This window comes from Chiloscyllium plagiosum, unplaced genomic scaffold (genome assembly GCF_037043375.1).
Source record: "Chiloscyllium plagiosum isolate Xiang-an unplaced genomic scaffold, Cpla_swu_hap1 HiC_scaffold_9, whole genome shotgun sequence".
Classification (NCBI taxonomy): Eukaryota; Metazoa; Chordata; class Chondrichthyes; order Orectolobiformes; family Hemiscylliidae; genus Chiloscyllium; species Chiloscyllium plagiosum.
The window spans coordinates 59,037,274-59,054,878 of NW_028270147.1; the positions used below are offsets into that span (position 1 = coordinate 59,037,274).

The following is a 17,605-nucleotide window of genomic DNA, read 5'->3' on the forward strand; positions in this document are numbered from 1 at the left end:
GCAGCCCTGTGTTCTTCTAGAAATGTAGAAGCTTTGCTATTTATTTACTCAATGATAGCTTCCTGCACTCAATATCATCTTTTGTTTTGGTGGCCATAGACCAAGAGATAACAGTGTTATCATTTATATAACCTAGGTATACAGGGGCCAGTTGTAAAACTATGCTCATCATTGTGATGAAGATAAGAAAACCCAATGGAAACCGTATATCAAACCTGAGTCCATCAAGTGTGCACGGCTATGTGTTATAGTGCATGGCTTTAAGTATCAGGAAGATCTACCTAAATATAAGAATTCATAAGATCACAAAATAGGTATGACTTTGGGAACCTCTCTTATCTCATCCAGCTGGAATAAAGAAAACAATCCTTTCCACCATCACATCATCTGTCTTTTAATTTAGTCTGTTTTTTTTTTGTTCTTATCACCACACTGTAAATTGATCCATATATTAATATGATTTCTAAGCTCAATTTCTATTTCATCAGGTTTAGCCCATGTTTGCTTGTTTTATTTACTCTAGATTATTATGAATCATCTTCTTGACTTAGCCATGTCATGTAAAATTTGTCCTTTACAAGACCACAGGATGGTCTCAGAAGATGAAGGTAATTCATCCAGTCTTAGTTCAATCAATCATTAAAAAAAAATCCAATTACCTCTCAAATAATTCCAACGTTTTTGATTTCAATAATCAAAGCAGTGGCCCTTTACGTATGGCTTTATATTCACAGAATGCGGGCATTCCTCGCAAGGCTTTTTATTTATTTATTGTCCATTCCTAATCACCCTGGAGAAACCCATGCTGTGTTTCCTTCTTGAATAGTTGTTCTGTATCAAGGAGATAAACCCACAGTCATGTCAGAAAGAAATTTCCAAGATTGCCTCGTAATGATGAAGGAACAGACATATTTTTCCAATTCAAGATGAGATGCAACTTGAAATAAATATGGAAGTAATGGTTTTCTGTGCATTTATCCTTTTAGATTAGATTCCCTAAATGTGGAAACAGGCCATTTGGTCCAACATGTCCACACTGACCCTCTGAAGAGTAGCCCACCCAAACCCATTTCCCTCTGACTAATGCACCTAACACTGTGGGCAATTTAGCACGGCCAATTCACCTGACCTGCACACCTTTGGGCTATGAGAGAAAACCGGGGCACCCAGAGGAAACTCACGCAGACTGGGGGAGAACGTGCCAAATCCACACAGACAGTTGCCTGAGGCTGGAATTGAACCCGTGTTCCTGGCACCGTGAGGCAGCAGTGCTAACCACTGAGCCACCATGCCACCATAACATAGGTTGGCATAGGTTGCCGATTTGAAAGGTGCTTTTGAAAATCTTTGGGAACCTATTGCAGCTCATCTTGTAAAGGGTACGTGTTGCAACTGTGGTACACTGGTAGAGAAGGCAGTGCATCTTTAGGGTGATGGGTGGAATGTCAATTTAGCAACCTTTATACTGAATGATGCTGAACACATGTTTGGACGAATACTGGTGTATTCCATCAAACTTACAAATGTAAAGAAAGGCATTTATTGTCCATCCCAGAGGACAGTTCGGAGCTAACCACATTGCTGGGAATTTGGAGTCACATGTAATCCAGACCATGCAAGAATGGCAGTTTCCTTCCCTAAAGGACACTAGTGAACCAGATGGGTTTTTCTTTCTGAATGTTAACAATGCTTTTGTGGTCATCATTAGATGTTTAATTTTTAGATTTTAACAGACTTTAAATTCCACCATTTGCCAGAGCAGGATTCAAACCCAAACCTGTGTTTCTGGATTAACAATCCAGCAATAATACCACTAGGTCACAGCCTCCCCTTTGATGTTATGATCTATCACAGTAGTATGTTCAGACATTACAATGGCAGATTAAGTTTGTCTTTTTTCTGGACAGGACATAGCTTTTCAATTTCCCACTTTGATAGATGCAAGCATGTAGTAAATTTGTGAGGTAGCTTGGCTGGATATGCAGCTATTTCTGGAACACAGATCTTCAGCACGACAGCTGGATGATGTCAGGCCCCAAACCTTTGTTGCACAGAGTGCATACGGTCCTTTCTTGACTTCACATGGAGTAAATCAAATTGATTGAAGACTGCTGGGTGGGCACCTCTGGAGATAGCTATGATGAATTACCTACTCAGCACCTTTGACTAAAGATGGATGCATTCAGCTGAACCTTTGCCTTTACACTAATGTGCTGGCCTTCACCATTTCTGCACTAATTAAAGTAGGATCGCTCCCTTGGTTGGATGACAATGTCAGATTGAGGAACATGCTGGGCAATAGGGTTATGATTCTGGTAAAATAAGAATTTGTTATTGCTGTTGACCCACAGAAATTGTGTATGATGAGTTTCAAGTTGTTCGTCAATGTGGAAGAAGAATGTTTTCTTCATTCATTTCAATTTATCTTTTACTAGTTCTTACTTAGAGTCACAGAATCATAGAGTCATACAGTACAGAAACAGATCCTTAAGTCCAACCAGTCCATGCCCAACATAATCCCAAACTAAACTAGTCCCACCAGCTTACTCCCAGCCCATAGTTCTCCAAACCTTTCCTATTCACGTCTTTAAACATTGTAATTGTACTGACATCCACCACTCTCTCAGGAAGTTCATTCCACCCACAAACCACCACTGTGTAAAACATTTGCCTCATGTCTTTTTAAAATCTTTCTCCTCTCACCTTAAAAATGTGCCCCCTAGTCTTGAAATCCCCATCCTAGGGAAACAAAACACCTACCATTAACTCTACCTATAACCCTCATTATTTTCTAAACTTCTCTAAGGTCACCTCTCAACCTCCTACACTCCAGTGAAAAAGTCCCAGCCTATCTTTAGAACTCAAACCTTTCATACCCGGCAACATCCTGATAAAGCTTTTCTGCACTCTCGCTAGCTTAATAATATCCTTCCTCTAACTGAGTGACAAAAACTAGACACAATACTCCAGAAGAGGCCTCACTAATGTCCTGTACAACCTCAACATGACTTCCTAACTCCTATACTCAAAGGACTGAGCAATTAAGGCAAGCATACTAAATGCCTTTTTAATCACCCTGTCTATATATGATACAAACTTTAAAGAATTATGTACCTGAACCCCTAGGTCTCTCTGTTCTGCAAAATTACCCAGCCTGTCTTTGCCTTGCCTTTTTGCACTTTCAGAATTTAGACCTCAGTACTTATCCTTATCTTACCTTTCAATACAAATACACATTTGCTCGAAGGTAGAAAACACAGGGTGGTAGCGGAGGGTTGCTTTTCAGACAGGAGGGCTGTGACCAACAGCGTGCCACAAGGATCGGTGCTGGGTCCACTGCCTTTGTTATTTATATAAGTGATTTGGTTGTGAACATAGGAGGTATGGTTAGTAAATTCACAGATGACACTAAAATGGGAGGTGTAGTGGATAGCAAAACGGGATCTTAATCAGATGGGCCAATGGGCCAAAGACTTGCAGATGGAGTTTAATTTAGATAAATTGAGATGCTACATTTTGGAAAGGCAAATCAGAGCAGGACTTGTACCTCTAATAGCAAGGTCGTGGGGAGTGTTGCTGAACAGAGAAACCTTGGAGTGCCGATTCATAGTTTCTTGAAAGTGGAGTTGCAGGTGGATAGGATTGTGGAGAAAGCTTATGGTATGCTTGTCTTTATTGGTCAGTGCATTGAGTGTTGGAGTTAGGAGGTCTTGCTGCAGCTGTACAGAACTTTGGCTCAGCCACTTTTGGAGTATTGCATGCAATTCTAGTCTCCCTCTTATTGGAAGGATGTTGTGAAACTTGAAAGGGTTCAGAAAAGATTTATGAAAAATGTTGCCAGGGTTGGAGGGTTGAGCTATAGGGAGAGGCTGAATTGACTGAGGCTATTTTCCCTGGAGCGTCGGAGGCTGAGGGGTGACCTTATAGACGATTATAAAATCATGAGGGGCACAGATAGAGTAAATGGACAAGGTATTTTTCCCCAGAGGGCATAAATTTAAGATGTGAGGGGAAAGATATAAAAAGGGACCTAAGGGGCAACTTTTTCACGCAGAGAGTGGAGCATGTATGGAATGAAATGCCAGAAGTAGTGCTGGAGGCTGTTACAATTACAACATTTCAAAGGCATTTGGATAGGTATATGAATAGGTAGGGTCTCAAGAGATATGGGCCAAATGCTGACAAATGGGACTAAATTTATATAGAATATCTAGTTGGCATGGACAAGTTGGACCGAAGGGTCAGTTTCCATGTTGTATATCTCTATGACTCCATCAGCCATCTTGTCGTTCTTGCCAGCATGATCAGCCAAAGAAGCAGATGTTGTTATACAGGGCCATGCTACCAACAGCATAAACAAGATGCTTACGCAGCAAACACACTGCATGTGCTGCAACTAATGGCAAAAGGAACAGTTGTCAATCACAGGTAAAGAGCATCATCCATCCCAACTTGAGTCTTCCAGCGAGTGAGAAGGTCGCAGGCTTAATCTCGTGGTCCAAACTTGCATGCTGAGCCAAGGCACCAGGTCTACAGCTCCGCCTAGATGCTTAACAGCAGGGGCAGTGACAGCAGGCAGGTTTGGTCCCAGTGCAAGACCCTGTGGCGTGGCGGCAGCTGCATTGGCGAAGTCAGCCCAGCATAAACTCAACATGGCAGCAAGTAACGACTCCTTCTTCCAGCGATGACAGCAGCAGCATGGCGAAGCGCAGTTGCAGCAGTATCATTGATTTAGTAGCAGGAATTCAAGGCATCGGGGTGGAGGACTCAGATCCAGGCCTTTGGCTGAGCTAGAAGCAAGACCTGTTCCTAAGGCTACCTAAATTTATTGAGATAAGACTGTAAGATAAACTTCATTGTTTTGTTTTTATTGCTTTATATTCTGTGTTTTAGTTTACTTTGTGTTTTAAGGTAGCGCCAGAGAGTAGAAATACTAAATAACATCTCTCATTGTATATGTAATAAATACATGTGACAAGTAATCAAATCAAAATTGATATCAATCCAGGGGCTTGGATATAGTCATTGAGTAACTTAGGTCTATAACAGTGAGGGCATCTAATTCACAACTATCTAGAAAATAGGCCACAGTCAATGCTGCAGGTCTGAGGCAACAGTCTGGCAATTAGTATTAAGTAAGTCGGGGCATTGCAAAGAGATTAGTCAAGTTTCTGAACACTCATTAGTTGGGGCTGTCTTTCCAAGTCAATCAACAGTATCAACCACTCTCAATTGAAGAACTCTGATTCACAAAGTCAAAGGGTTTATCAGAGTCCAGAATTGTGAATGGGGACTGGGAAGACTGAAGGCAGCATACTGTGATGCAAATGGGATAATCATTGTATACAAGGCAAATTCAACATACAAGGCTGGGAGATGATAGAACAGGAGGGAAAGGGATACTGAGGAAGAGGGATTTCATTGATGGTCACCATCAATGGCTTTGATGGGGAACAGTTCACAGCTATGTTTGGCATTCCTAAGGGCGCATGCCTGGGACTCAGGGAGTAAGTGGGGAGATGGACACTTAGAAATGCATGGGTTCAGTATTTCCATCTTTTCCCTTTGAAGGAGTGGGTTCTAATTTTATGCAATGGAAGACTTTTCAAGGGGAAATGATGTTAAACAAATATTGACATGTATGGGCGAAAAGCCTCCATTACCACATAATTTTGTATGTGGACCTCACACATTCACTGACAATGCTGACGAAAACTCCTGACCACAGGCAATCTTGACCCATTCATTCAACATTACAAAATATTCTTAGTAATGGGTGTGAAGCATAAATAGCATCAGGCAAGCAGTGAAATCCACTTCAGTTGCAAAATCACCCTTCAGGGTCCCCTAGAAATGCGCAAGGTGCAGGAGCTGCTCATTTCACACCTGGATAATAAAATGTTTACATCATTATCCTATAAGTCATACTGCTTTTCGTGGGTAATGTAGGAATTGGGTAAGGGAGAGAAGTTCTTTCATCACACATAGAATTTCCCACAGTATATGTTCCAGATGACTTGAGCTGCAAATATCTGAATCAGGTCAATATTATACAAACGTCCATTGTCCACCTTATGTGAGGCCTCCAAGTCTCAGTGCTTTGAGGACACTGTTTCACTGTAATTTATGTGTGCTGCCACTGCTGCATGATCACATTACTGAGGAGCTGCTATGTTTCTAATATTTCCAAGAGGCTCATTGGAACCATCCCCAATGTATTCAGGTACAGAGTTGGTGTGATCACTGCAGTTAGACCATCTATCTTAATGGATAAGAAACAATGTTCCTGGAAGACTAAGACCAACATTAACCTACACCAGTTGTGGAACAGCCTCATGATACGGCGAAGATGCAGGAGAACTGTAGATGCTCATTCTCCATGAAATGACATGGTGAGAGAAGGGGTATGGTACCATATCCTATTTAGTGGTAGCTGTCAGATCATCTTGTCATGATGTCCAGCATAAGACTACTTCTTCCTCTGGGGCCAATGAGGGCATAAGATGTCTTCTCTACATTAGGTTTTCATACAGGTCATGGCTAGAGATTCATTGTCATACTACGTAGACAGAAGATGGCATTAATTCTTTTGGATTCTTTGCACCAATAACTGGACGGTGACCTGAGACTTTGTGATGGACAACACAGATACACAAGAGCTGCAGCATCATACTGAGTAAAAACATGAGGTCATTCATCAGAAGGAAGGCACACTCAGCATCCTGCAGTGCAGTAGCATTGGTTAAAGCGAAACAGGCAGGAGGTTCAGGTGACATCAGTGCCAATCTCTAATCTTCATTTCATTTCCCTGTGTGCCTCCAATAAATCTGCCTTCTATTCCTGTCTTTTTGAACGCCATTAAAATTATTAATGGGTACCTCTCTTGCTTAGTTTTAGCAAGTGCCTAGCCTTGGCAATCTGTCAAGTGCCAATGACCTGGAGCATTTTTTCTTTAGTTAGCTGTGGAAATGTGGCAATGATGTACTCATCAATATATGCTGCCAATTGTACTCTAGCTACAGTATCCACAGAGGTGTCATTATCTGGATGGTGATGGGTGTAAGAAGCAGCCTTACTGTCCTTCCCCTGGAGGGATTTATGGCTTCTTCCTCAAAAGTGGAGGAGGAGGAAGACATCTCTGGAGGGGCTGTTCTTTTCATGGAGGTGATCATACAACTGCTGCTGGTGGCTGCAGATGACAAGGGAAAGAATGCATAACAACCACCTGATGAAGGAGCAACATTCCGAAAGCTAGTGCTTTCAAATAAACCTGTTGGACTATAACCAGGTGTTGTGTGATTTTTAACCATGCAAAATGTGGTAGAGTACTGGGCATGTTGAGTACTGGTAATGGAAGAGCAGTGCAGTACTTGATAATGAATCTTACTTGGTTGCCTGGATATGGTGGTTTCAGTATCACCACATGAGTAGTCACAGTGCTGTCCTGCTAAGAACATTACAGTGCAGTGCAAGCCCTTCGGCCCTGCAGGTAAAGATTCTCCCCCAGTATGGCACGAGTAGACAAATGTCAAGGACCCTACAACCTGTCTTAGTTCTGTTGTGGAATCTGACAAAGGTAGGGACTAAATGAGATGAAAATGGCTGACACAACTTTTAGTGCTGGTGCTGGTGAGAAAAGATGGTGAGGTTTTCCAAACAACTGAGTAGGAAGTACAGATGGGATTCATGATTAGAAGTTGGGATTGGCTTCATAGAATTGTAGAATCCCTACATTCAGCCCATCAAATCCACACCAACCCTCCCAAGTGCATTGTACCCAGACCCACCCTCTTCCCCTATCCCTATAACCTTGCATTTCCCATAGCTAATCCACATAGTCTCCACATCCCTGGCCAAGTAAAGCTCTGAAATCACAAAACCCACACACCAGATATAGTGTGATCATTAGCAGTTAAGTGCTAATTACATTAGCATAGTATAAAAGGCAACAGTTATTCTGGATAGACATCACCCAACAACGTTGCCATTAAACAGAGGGCCCAGACAGAAAGGTATCACGTCCTGCCACACAAAGAAACTAACAATAGCATGCCATTCAAATGATTGACACTGTTTCAACTATCGTGCATCTCAGAGCTATAGAAAATCATTTAAAAGATATAAAAACAGGGTTCATTTGCAGTCGCCTCAGGCGACTGACTGTGTGGAGTTTGCACGTTCTCCCCATGTCTGCGTGGGTTTCCTCTGGGTGCTCTGTTTCCTCCCACAGTCCAAAGATGTGCAGGTCAGGTGAATTGGCCATGCTAAATTGCCCGTAGTGTTAAGTAAGGGGTAAATGTAGGGGTATGGTTGGGTTGCGCTTCGGCGGGTCGGTGTGGACTTGTTGGGCCGAAGGGCCTGTTTCCACACTGTAATGTAATCTAATCTAAACCTCTCTCTTGGATTCTTCTGAAGGCCTTCTGAGGAGACCAGCATGGCAAGGGGCAGAGACCAGCTGATTATTCAGTGGGAGAAAGAGAGGGAAAACAGCTTTGTACACCCACAGAGAGAGCAACTACATAAATCCACAAGAGACTTGAGAAGTATTGTAACCTTAAGGGGCCAAATAGGATTAGAGACAGTGCATTTAATATTACAGGTTATTGTAACTGTGTTACGAATAAAGTTGGAACTGTTTTTTATTGGTACCAGCTTGTGTTTGCATCGATTTGACTGCTTTGGTATTGTGGGACACCCGGGCAAATTCATTCATAACATTCTGGTTAGAGTTCTTTAAATTGTTTTAGGAGAGATGAGACAACACCAGTGAGCCATTGTGCCTCACCAGGCTTGTTTGGAATGTAAGACAAGCAATTGAGGGAAGATGCTGCATGCATTTGTGAGAATGGCAGACCACAGGCCTTGGTGTGAGGTGAGTGCAGTAGCAAAATTGGTGAGTGAGAGATAGCAGAGAGAAGATGGTGATATTTATATTTGTGGAGCTCAGAAGAACAGCAGCAGCATGTAGTTTCACTTTTGAGTGCACAATCATACGAGTGCATCACCATAGAGCTGTGGTGCCTACATAATGAGATAAGCAGCAGAAACATGTGAGGCATCTCAAAAGCTGAGAGAAAAAACCCCTATGAACCTCCCCAAAACTGACATTCAGCTAATTTTTTAAATTCAGCCCATGCATCAAAAGCTGCAGACAGGTCAAGGGGGAACACTGTCATGGTCACATTGTATTGATACTGTGTTAGGGGCAGAAAACCATTTTAAAGGATGTGTTTTTTTGTTCCTCACACATCAGTGAAGACTCAAAGGGCCAAAGGGTCCCTTCTGCATTGAATGATTTGTTGATTCAAACTTGGAGTTCCAGAAAAGATGGACTTGAACTTGGGCCATGTGGAGAAAAGAAATGCTAGAGGATGGGATGGTAGTTTGCAAAGATATGGTTTTGTAAACAGAAGGTGGTGAAGGTAGATTTGAATATAAGAGGGACAACACTTAAGCAGACAAGGGTGCTAATAAAGTCGGATAACCTGGGAGCCAAGAAGGAAAGTGGGGATGGCTCATTGTTAATTCGGGTAAGGGTCAAGAGAGGAGATAGGTCTCATGGACAAGATGAGCTTGGAGACATCACAAGGAAAGATGGGAAGGAAAGTAATGAAGAAACCAAGGTCAGGCTAGGACAGCAGAGAGCCTTAGTCTCACCCAGTGGGCTAGGGGAAGTGAAGGATCAGCTGATCAAATAGTCTCAAATCTTAAAATCCTTGCATTTGTCTTTTGGAGGTAGGTGAGAGAAAAACAGGGAAAGGTTGAATGAAACAGTTTGCAGGAAAGAATAGAAACTAGGAGCTGCCTTTTCAAACCAGGATGCTCCTAGAATAGTAAACAACTTCTGCAAATAAGGACTGGACTTCTTACATTATGTGATGCAGTTAGATCTAGCATTGAATGGCTAATGCAGATATTATCCAATTTAGTCTGTATTTTTTTTAAATGAAGGGAACAGGGATGAGAATGTACAGAGAAAATGGCTGCAGTGGGACAGAATAATGGGGGTTTTAATGGTGACTAACATTGGAGGTAGCCGTAAGGGCATGACTGAGCAGGTCAGTAGCTGCCGAACTGTCAGATAGTGAAAGGTAGACTCTGTGGCAATTTGAGAATCTGATTGTGAATGAATGGAGGAAAGGTTTGTCCAGAGCAATAAAAAAGAAAACAGGATCTGAGTGGAACAAGAGGTATGTGTTTATATGTGGTTAGAGAGAGAGAGAGAGAAGGACAAAGAGTGTGTGTGTGTATGTATGAAAGAGAGAGAGAGAGAGAGTGAGTGGGTGTGTGTGCGAGAGAGAGCGAGAGAATGTGTGTCTGTGTGTTTGCGTGCATAAGTTCAAGTAGGTGGCTGTCAATATGGGTTGGCAAATCTAAATGGATGATGAAAGTAAAAATAAATAGGTGGTAGCAGTGAATTGAGAGGAGAGCAATCATGACAAATTGAGATGGAGGTTAAACTCACTGAGGATGAGAAGCCTTCAATGCTGAGGTTGAAGGAGGAAAATGGTTAAAATAGCTAATTGAAAAATAATTGCCTCAATTGTTGCGGCATCAGGGAAGAACTATGATTTTAAATAAAAGGTAAGAGTAAATAGCAAAAGGTGAGTAGTCCATAGTAGTGCTGAGGAGTCGGCCAAAGTGAGATTTCCTTATAAGAACAGCATTATAACCATATTCAATTTTAAGTCATATTCAATTCAAAACGTTCGTTCAGTTCTCCCTCCACAGATGCTGTCAAATCTGCTCAGTTTTTTCAGCACATTCTGTGCATATTTCATAATTCCAGTAATATTTTACTTTGTCTATTTATGGAATTAATGTGAAACAAAACATGTAATATGGATGAACTTTTATAGCAGTACTATTTTCCAATCTAATGGAACTAATTTTTCTGTAAGGCAAATACAATAAATTTTCTTCAATGCTATCAAAGCCATCCAATCTTACAGATAATTTCATTTGAATAAAGCTGATGGTCCATTGGACAGATGTGAAAATGGATTGTTACAAATTCATATTTGTTGTTGATATTACTGAATTCAATGGATATGTCTTCTAATCACCACCTTTTTAAAATATAAGTTGTTAATCTCTGCCTTTCATTTTTTTTCATAGTTGCACAACTCAGGAGTATAAAACTAAAACTGCCTTGTGATCTAGACTGGACCTCTGTGACTTAAACAAATCTACTCCTTTAACCTTTTCAAACTGTAGACTGAAATAACATTAGACAAGGAGTTTATTAGAGTCATAGAGATGTACAACACGGAAACAGACCCTTCGTTCCATGCTGACCAAATATTCCAATCCAATCTAGTCTCACCTGCCAGCACCTGGCTCATATCCCTCCAAACCCTTCCTATTCATATAATCATCCAGATGCCTTTTAAATGTTGCAATTGTACCAGCCTCCACCACTTCCTCTGGCAACCTATTCCACACACGCACGACCCTCTGCGTGATAAAGTTGCCCCTTAAGTCTCTTTTATATCTTTCCCCTCTCACCCTAAACCTATGCCCTCTAGTCCTAGATTCCCCCACCCCAGGAAAAATTTTATAAACCTCTATAAGGTCACCCCTCAGCCTTCAATGCTCCAGGGAAAACAGTGCTAGCCTATTCAACCACTCACTATAGCTCAAATTCTCCAACCCTGGCAACATCCTTGATCTTTTCTAAACCTTTTCAAGTTTCACAACTTCCTTCCGATAGGAAGGGGACCAGAATCCAGCGCAATGTTCCAGAGGTAGCCAAACCAACAGCCGCAAGATGACAACACAATTAAATGAAGATTAATAGACTAGGTCAACAGGCAAAACAGTGACAGATGGATTTCAGCACAAGTGTGTGGTTAGCCACTTGAGCAGTTGTTTAATTCCAAAAAAACTAAAATATAGAGAATGGTTTGCAAAATGACAGTAACTTGGTATCATCAGTTCAATTTCTGTTTGCATACATTTGCGACATTAAAAAAAGCGCATGCTAGCCCATTTCAACAGGGCCTTTCAATGAATGTCACAACATTAATTCTTCCTCACTTTCTCAAGGTAAAACTTTCTTACTTGCAACTTGCTATTGCTTGACTGACTTCCACAACTAATCTGCTGCCTTAATAATTTCAGCAGTCTGTGTTGACTCTTAAAAATTCTCTTTCGAAAACCAGTTGGGATCAAACACACCATTTGTCAACACCATGATTCAAGATAAATTAAGATCAGCAGAGGAAAACAACTGGAGAACCTAAGGGACAAAATCTAATGGCTAACATCCGAGAGCTCCAAAAGAGTTAGACAATTTCTTTAACTATATCACTATTTTTCTCCCTGAATTCTATACCCACTTTGTCCTTCTCACTATTGAACATTGACACAGTGTATTCATTTAGAACCCTACCAGCATCCTCCAATTCCACACACAAATTACCATTTTGCTCTTTAATGGGTCTTACTCTTTCTCTAGTTATCCTTTAATCTTTAATATACTTGTCAAATAACTTAGGATTTTCCTTTATTTCACCTGCATTCTCATTTCAACCTCCATTTTTTGCTGTCTTCCTAATTTCCTTTTTACATTCTACTTGGACTTTTGCATTTACTTTCGATATGGTCTTGCATGGGAATCTGATAGAGGTGAGAGCCCATGGGATCCATGGAAATTTGGCTAATTGGATCCAGAATTTGTTGAGTGGCAGGAAGCAGAGAGAGATAGTCAATGACTATTTTTGGCATTGGAAGCCCATGTCCAATGGGATTCTGCATTGATCGGTGTTGAGCGCTCACACCAGTTACTGATATCTGTTGCAGTTAAACAAAAGGAGAAAGTGAGGACTGCAGATGCTGGAGATCAGAGTTGAGGGTGTGGTGCTGGACAAGCAGCATTCAACATTATTGATGAAGGGCTTATGCCTGAAACATTGATTCTCCTGCTCCTCGGATGCTGCCTGACCTGTTGTGCTTTTCCAGCACCACACTCTCTGCATTTAAACAACAGTTAAAAGTCAAGAGACTTAATCATTTGTAAACCAGTTGTCCTGTGCCCCTTGCAAGGAACTGAGAAGTACCTAAAGAAAAGAGATTGAAGAACAGAAGTTGTGGCAAGGAAAAGATCTCTGTGTGACCTAACGGCCCCTGCCCATACCAATGTATTTTGTCTGTGTGTTGGGGGAATTTTACAAGGAGGTTAGAATTTCTACTAGTAATGTTATTTGTTAATAGTTAATAGTTGTTTACCTACAGCTAGAATCTATTTACTGGTATTAAATTGTAATTTTTGCTAACTACAGAAACATGATCCATATTTTCTGTTCACTTGGGTCTACAAAGATAAACAAATTGGGGACTTTGCTGACCTTCATAAAACTTTTATCTTATAATGACTCAGTGAATAGGCAGACTTGATTTCCAGCACACAACTCCAGTGAGGTGTGACAATACATTCTATATTTGTGTTGATATATAGCGTGTATAGACTCACACAGAAGCAGAATTAGAAAAATTCCTCAATATCCTCAATAATTATTGATCCTCCATTAAACTTGAAGTTATGATACACAAACAAGCATTAATGTCCTAGACACAATAGTATTTAAATTTCCACAAGATAACTGGTATACATTAACAACAAAAGAACTTATACACAAAAACTATCACCCTAACTACACATTCTGCAGACAGGTGAAGTCACAGCTAATGCATTGCAATATATACAACGTTGAAAGATTTTGGACAGTTACTATCCTTTTTAACTGCATCTCAGATCTCAATCTGAGATTTATAATTCAACAATCGAAACAGTGTTTGATATAATAGCATTCACTACCTTTTTCTCTTCACATACCACTTCTTGAGTATGCACCCTTGAGCTGGAGTTTCCATGTTCATTTGCAAGCAATCCAACAATACTGTGATTTCAGATTTTCCTCGCTCCCAGTTAGCTGGGTTTTCTCTTTGCTAACAGACTTAAAATTGTTCTCTCATCTTTGCAAGTCTCTATCACTCCCTTGCAGCCTCGCTGTTTCTTTATCTTTCCAACTCCCCTTGCAGACCTTCTTACCTCCCCAAACCCGTTTCAAATACTTGTCCCACATCCTATTGCAACCTCTATCTCCTTTCACCCTCGTCTGATGCAGCATTCTTCTCCCCTTATCTCCGTCTGTTCAGCATCTTTTGCACCCCACCCCTCTCATGGGCTCCTTCTCCTACCTATTCTCTTGCAATCTTCTTCTGCCCCCAAATTTCATTCTCCCCAACCTCTCTCTGCAGCCTCTTTCTTCCCATTCCTGATGAAGTGCTTTTGCCCGAAATGTCGATTTTCCTGCTCCTCGGATGCTGCCTGACCTGTTGTGCTTTTCTAGCACCACTCTAATCTTTCTGCCCAACACCTATTACAGCCTCCTTTGATCCTCACATAATCTCTGTCATTGTCTTCTCCCATACTTCTTACAACCTCTTTCTTCCTTATTGCTTAGAGCCTCCTTCCCACTCCCACCCATCTTGCCCATTGGCAGAGCACATCCCTGGTGGACCTGGCATCCTGGGGGCTTTTGGAGGCAGCCTCTGCACTATGTAGTTTGAGTGCTACATGATCACAGTGAAAATAACTGATTATTTCCTATCATTGAGAACATTTAAATCATTCCTATTACAGCATTGAGAATTTATCCAATATAATATTAAAACATATGTTTCCAAAGTAATGGGCCGAACTTGGCAAAATTCACTTACATGGCTTCAGATATGTCTCCAGCCTTCATTTTTAATTATGAATAAAACAACGTTATTGAAATATCAGCAGTTTTACTTGGATATTTTGGTTATTTGTTGGTTCAGAGGTTTTCAATTCATTTTTCAATCTTACTGATTAGAGAGAAGACAAAGGCTGATTGCCAAAATTCATTCTGTTGCAAAACCTCCCAAAGCCTTATTGAGAGCCTTGCAAAAATATTTTCCTGTCGAGTACTAAATCATAAAAAAGGAGATAGACTAAAAGGGAACCAGGACACTTCAAGACCAAGAAGGAAAGCTCAGAAAATAATTGTTTAACCAATGCCTCCTTACTGATTTATCCTCCGACACCCTCCACACCATGGCTTGTCTGCAACTTTCGACACCACATCATTTGATGCAAATTTCGCAGAACCAGTGAAGAATGCTAAAATCAAATTTATTTGACTATATTAAGTTCATAAATGTCCTTTATGGAAGAAAATCTGCCTTCTTTATCTGGTCTAGCCTGCATGTGACTCCAGACCTGCAATGTGATTGACTCTTAACTGCCATCAGGGCAATCAGGCATGGCCAATAAATGCTGGCCTAACCAGCGATACCCATATCACATGAACAAACAAAAAGAATTGTCTACTTTCACCATGAATCATAGAATCGCTACAGTGTGGAAGTAGGCCATTTGGCCCATCAAGTCCACACCCACCCTCTGAAGAGCATTCAAATCTTATCTTTACAACCTTTAATTTCCCAATGCCTAGTCCACCTAGCCTGTACATCCCTGGACACTATAGGCAATTTAGTATGACCAATCCACCTAATCTGCACCTGTTTGGACTGTGAGAGGAAACCAGTGCACCTGGACCAAACCCAAACAGACACATAAAGAATGTGTAAACTTCATATAGACAGTTACCCGCAGGTGGAATCGAATCCAGGTCCCTGGCACTGTGAGGCAGCAGTGCTAAACCACTTGGCCAGAGATAGGAACTGTACTCACTATACCTCAAAAAATCCCTCCAGTATAGGGAAGGATGAAGGAAGTCAGCCAGTATCCCTTTTCTAGCTGCTGTTAACTTAAACTGGATTGGTTCTAACTTGCACAATGTTAGATGATAATAAATTAGGATGAATTCATTGGTATCAATATTGAAGGGCATTTCAGGAAGATGCTGGAAATGTGTTGCTGGAAAAGCGCAGCAGGTCAGGCAGCATCCAGGGAACAGGAGAATCGACGTTTCGGGCATAAGCCCTTCTTCAGGAATGGGGAAAGTTTGTTCAGCAGGCTAAGATAAAAGGTAGGGAGGAGGGACTTGGGGGAGGGGCGTCAGAAATGTGATAGGTGGAAAGAGGTCAAGGTGAGGGTGATAGGTCAGACTGGGGTGGGGGCTAGGAACCCTCCAACCACAAGGGATGAACTCGGATTTCACCAGTTTCCTCATTTCCCCTCCCCCCACCCTGTCTCAGTCAAATCCATCAAATTCAGCACCGCCTTCCTAACCTGAGATCTTCTTCCCGATCTCTCCGCCCCCACCCCAGTCTGACCTATCACCCTTACCTTGACCTCTTTCCACCTATCACATTTCCGACGCCCCTCCCCCAAGTCCCGCCTCCCTACTTTTTATCTTAGCCTGCTGGACAAACTTTCCCCATTCCTGAAAAAGGGCTTATGCCCGAAACGTCGATTCTCCTGATCCCTGGATGCTGCCTGACCTGCTGCGCTTTTCCAGCAACACATTTCCAGCTCTGATCTCCAGCATCTGCAGACCTCACTTTCTCCTCAAAGATTTCAGGAAGATGGCCATCATAGTGATGTTGTTACCTAAGAGAAGACTGGAGAAGGAGGGAAGAAAAAACTTGAAGAGAAAAGCAGTATATTTAGTTAGCAAATTGTTATGGACCAGACCAAACCCCCTCAAAATATGTTAAGATAGTCTAAATCCCAACTTTTTCTTATTTTAAAAGCAAGTGTAAGGTGTTGCGTTCCACTGAATGTTGCAATTCACTTGATCGAACTATCGACTTTAAGTAAAACACTTTATTTTTACACTACAATTAAAATACAGACAAAATAAAGACAAAAGAATTTGCTTAACTGAAACTCTATCAAAATGTTTAATAAAATAATATATATAAATGACTACTAACTAACTGTTCCAATATAGTGATATCCCATAAATACATCGTTGCAAAGAAAAATTCAATAAAATTGATTTGCACAAGGCATTCTAGCAGCAGCAAGAGAACCCCAGCTTTTAGCTGTAACAGCTTCAAGACTCCAGCAATTGCAGAAAGCTAAAACTAAATGTCCTGCTTCTGAGTTCAGAGTTCACAACCATCCTGAGCAAATGCAAGAGTGTAACCCCTGTGAACTAGTGCTGACAGCCAAACCACCAGTGATGTCGATGCTTCCGTCACCACCTTGAGTCCTGCACTGGGCCCACAAAAATTGAAGTCACCACTCTCTGACGCTATTGCCAATGCTGTTAGTATTGCTGCAGCCAAGCTCCCCAAGGGCAAAAGGTGAGACAGAACTCTAGACAAAATTAGAAAGAAAAGAAGAAAAAGAAAGATAAATAGAGGAATGAATGGAAGAAAGCAGCAAATGAGCAGGAGCCGGAATGTTGCTTATCTGCCACCACCATCTTGGATTTTTGTTGAGTCGGTATTTCTATGGGAAACATTTTGAACGATATCTTTCCATGTTTCTTTATGCCTGATGAAATGGTTGAACACAAGCAAGCTGGGAAGTTGAACAATAATTATCATTCTGCTATATTTGATGTTTCCAAGTCACGTCCAGGCTCCAGAACTACTGAAATAAATTATTCATTTCATTGTAGAAGGAAAAATACAAGAGAAAAGGTGATCTTGCATCATA

The 17,605-nt window shown here is 41.2% G+C and overlaps 1 protein-coding gene across 2 annotated transcripts in view; it reads right to left on the reverse strand.

Moving 5' to 3' along the window:
- Positions 1-17,605, reverse strand: part of lrrc7 (leucine rich repeat containing 7) — a 688,069-nt gene that overhangs the window by 619,827 nt on the left and 50,637 nt on the right. The gene's annotated exons all lie outside the window — the stretch shown is intronic.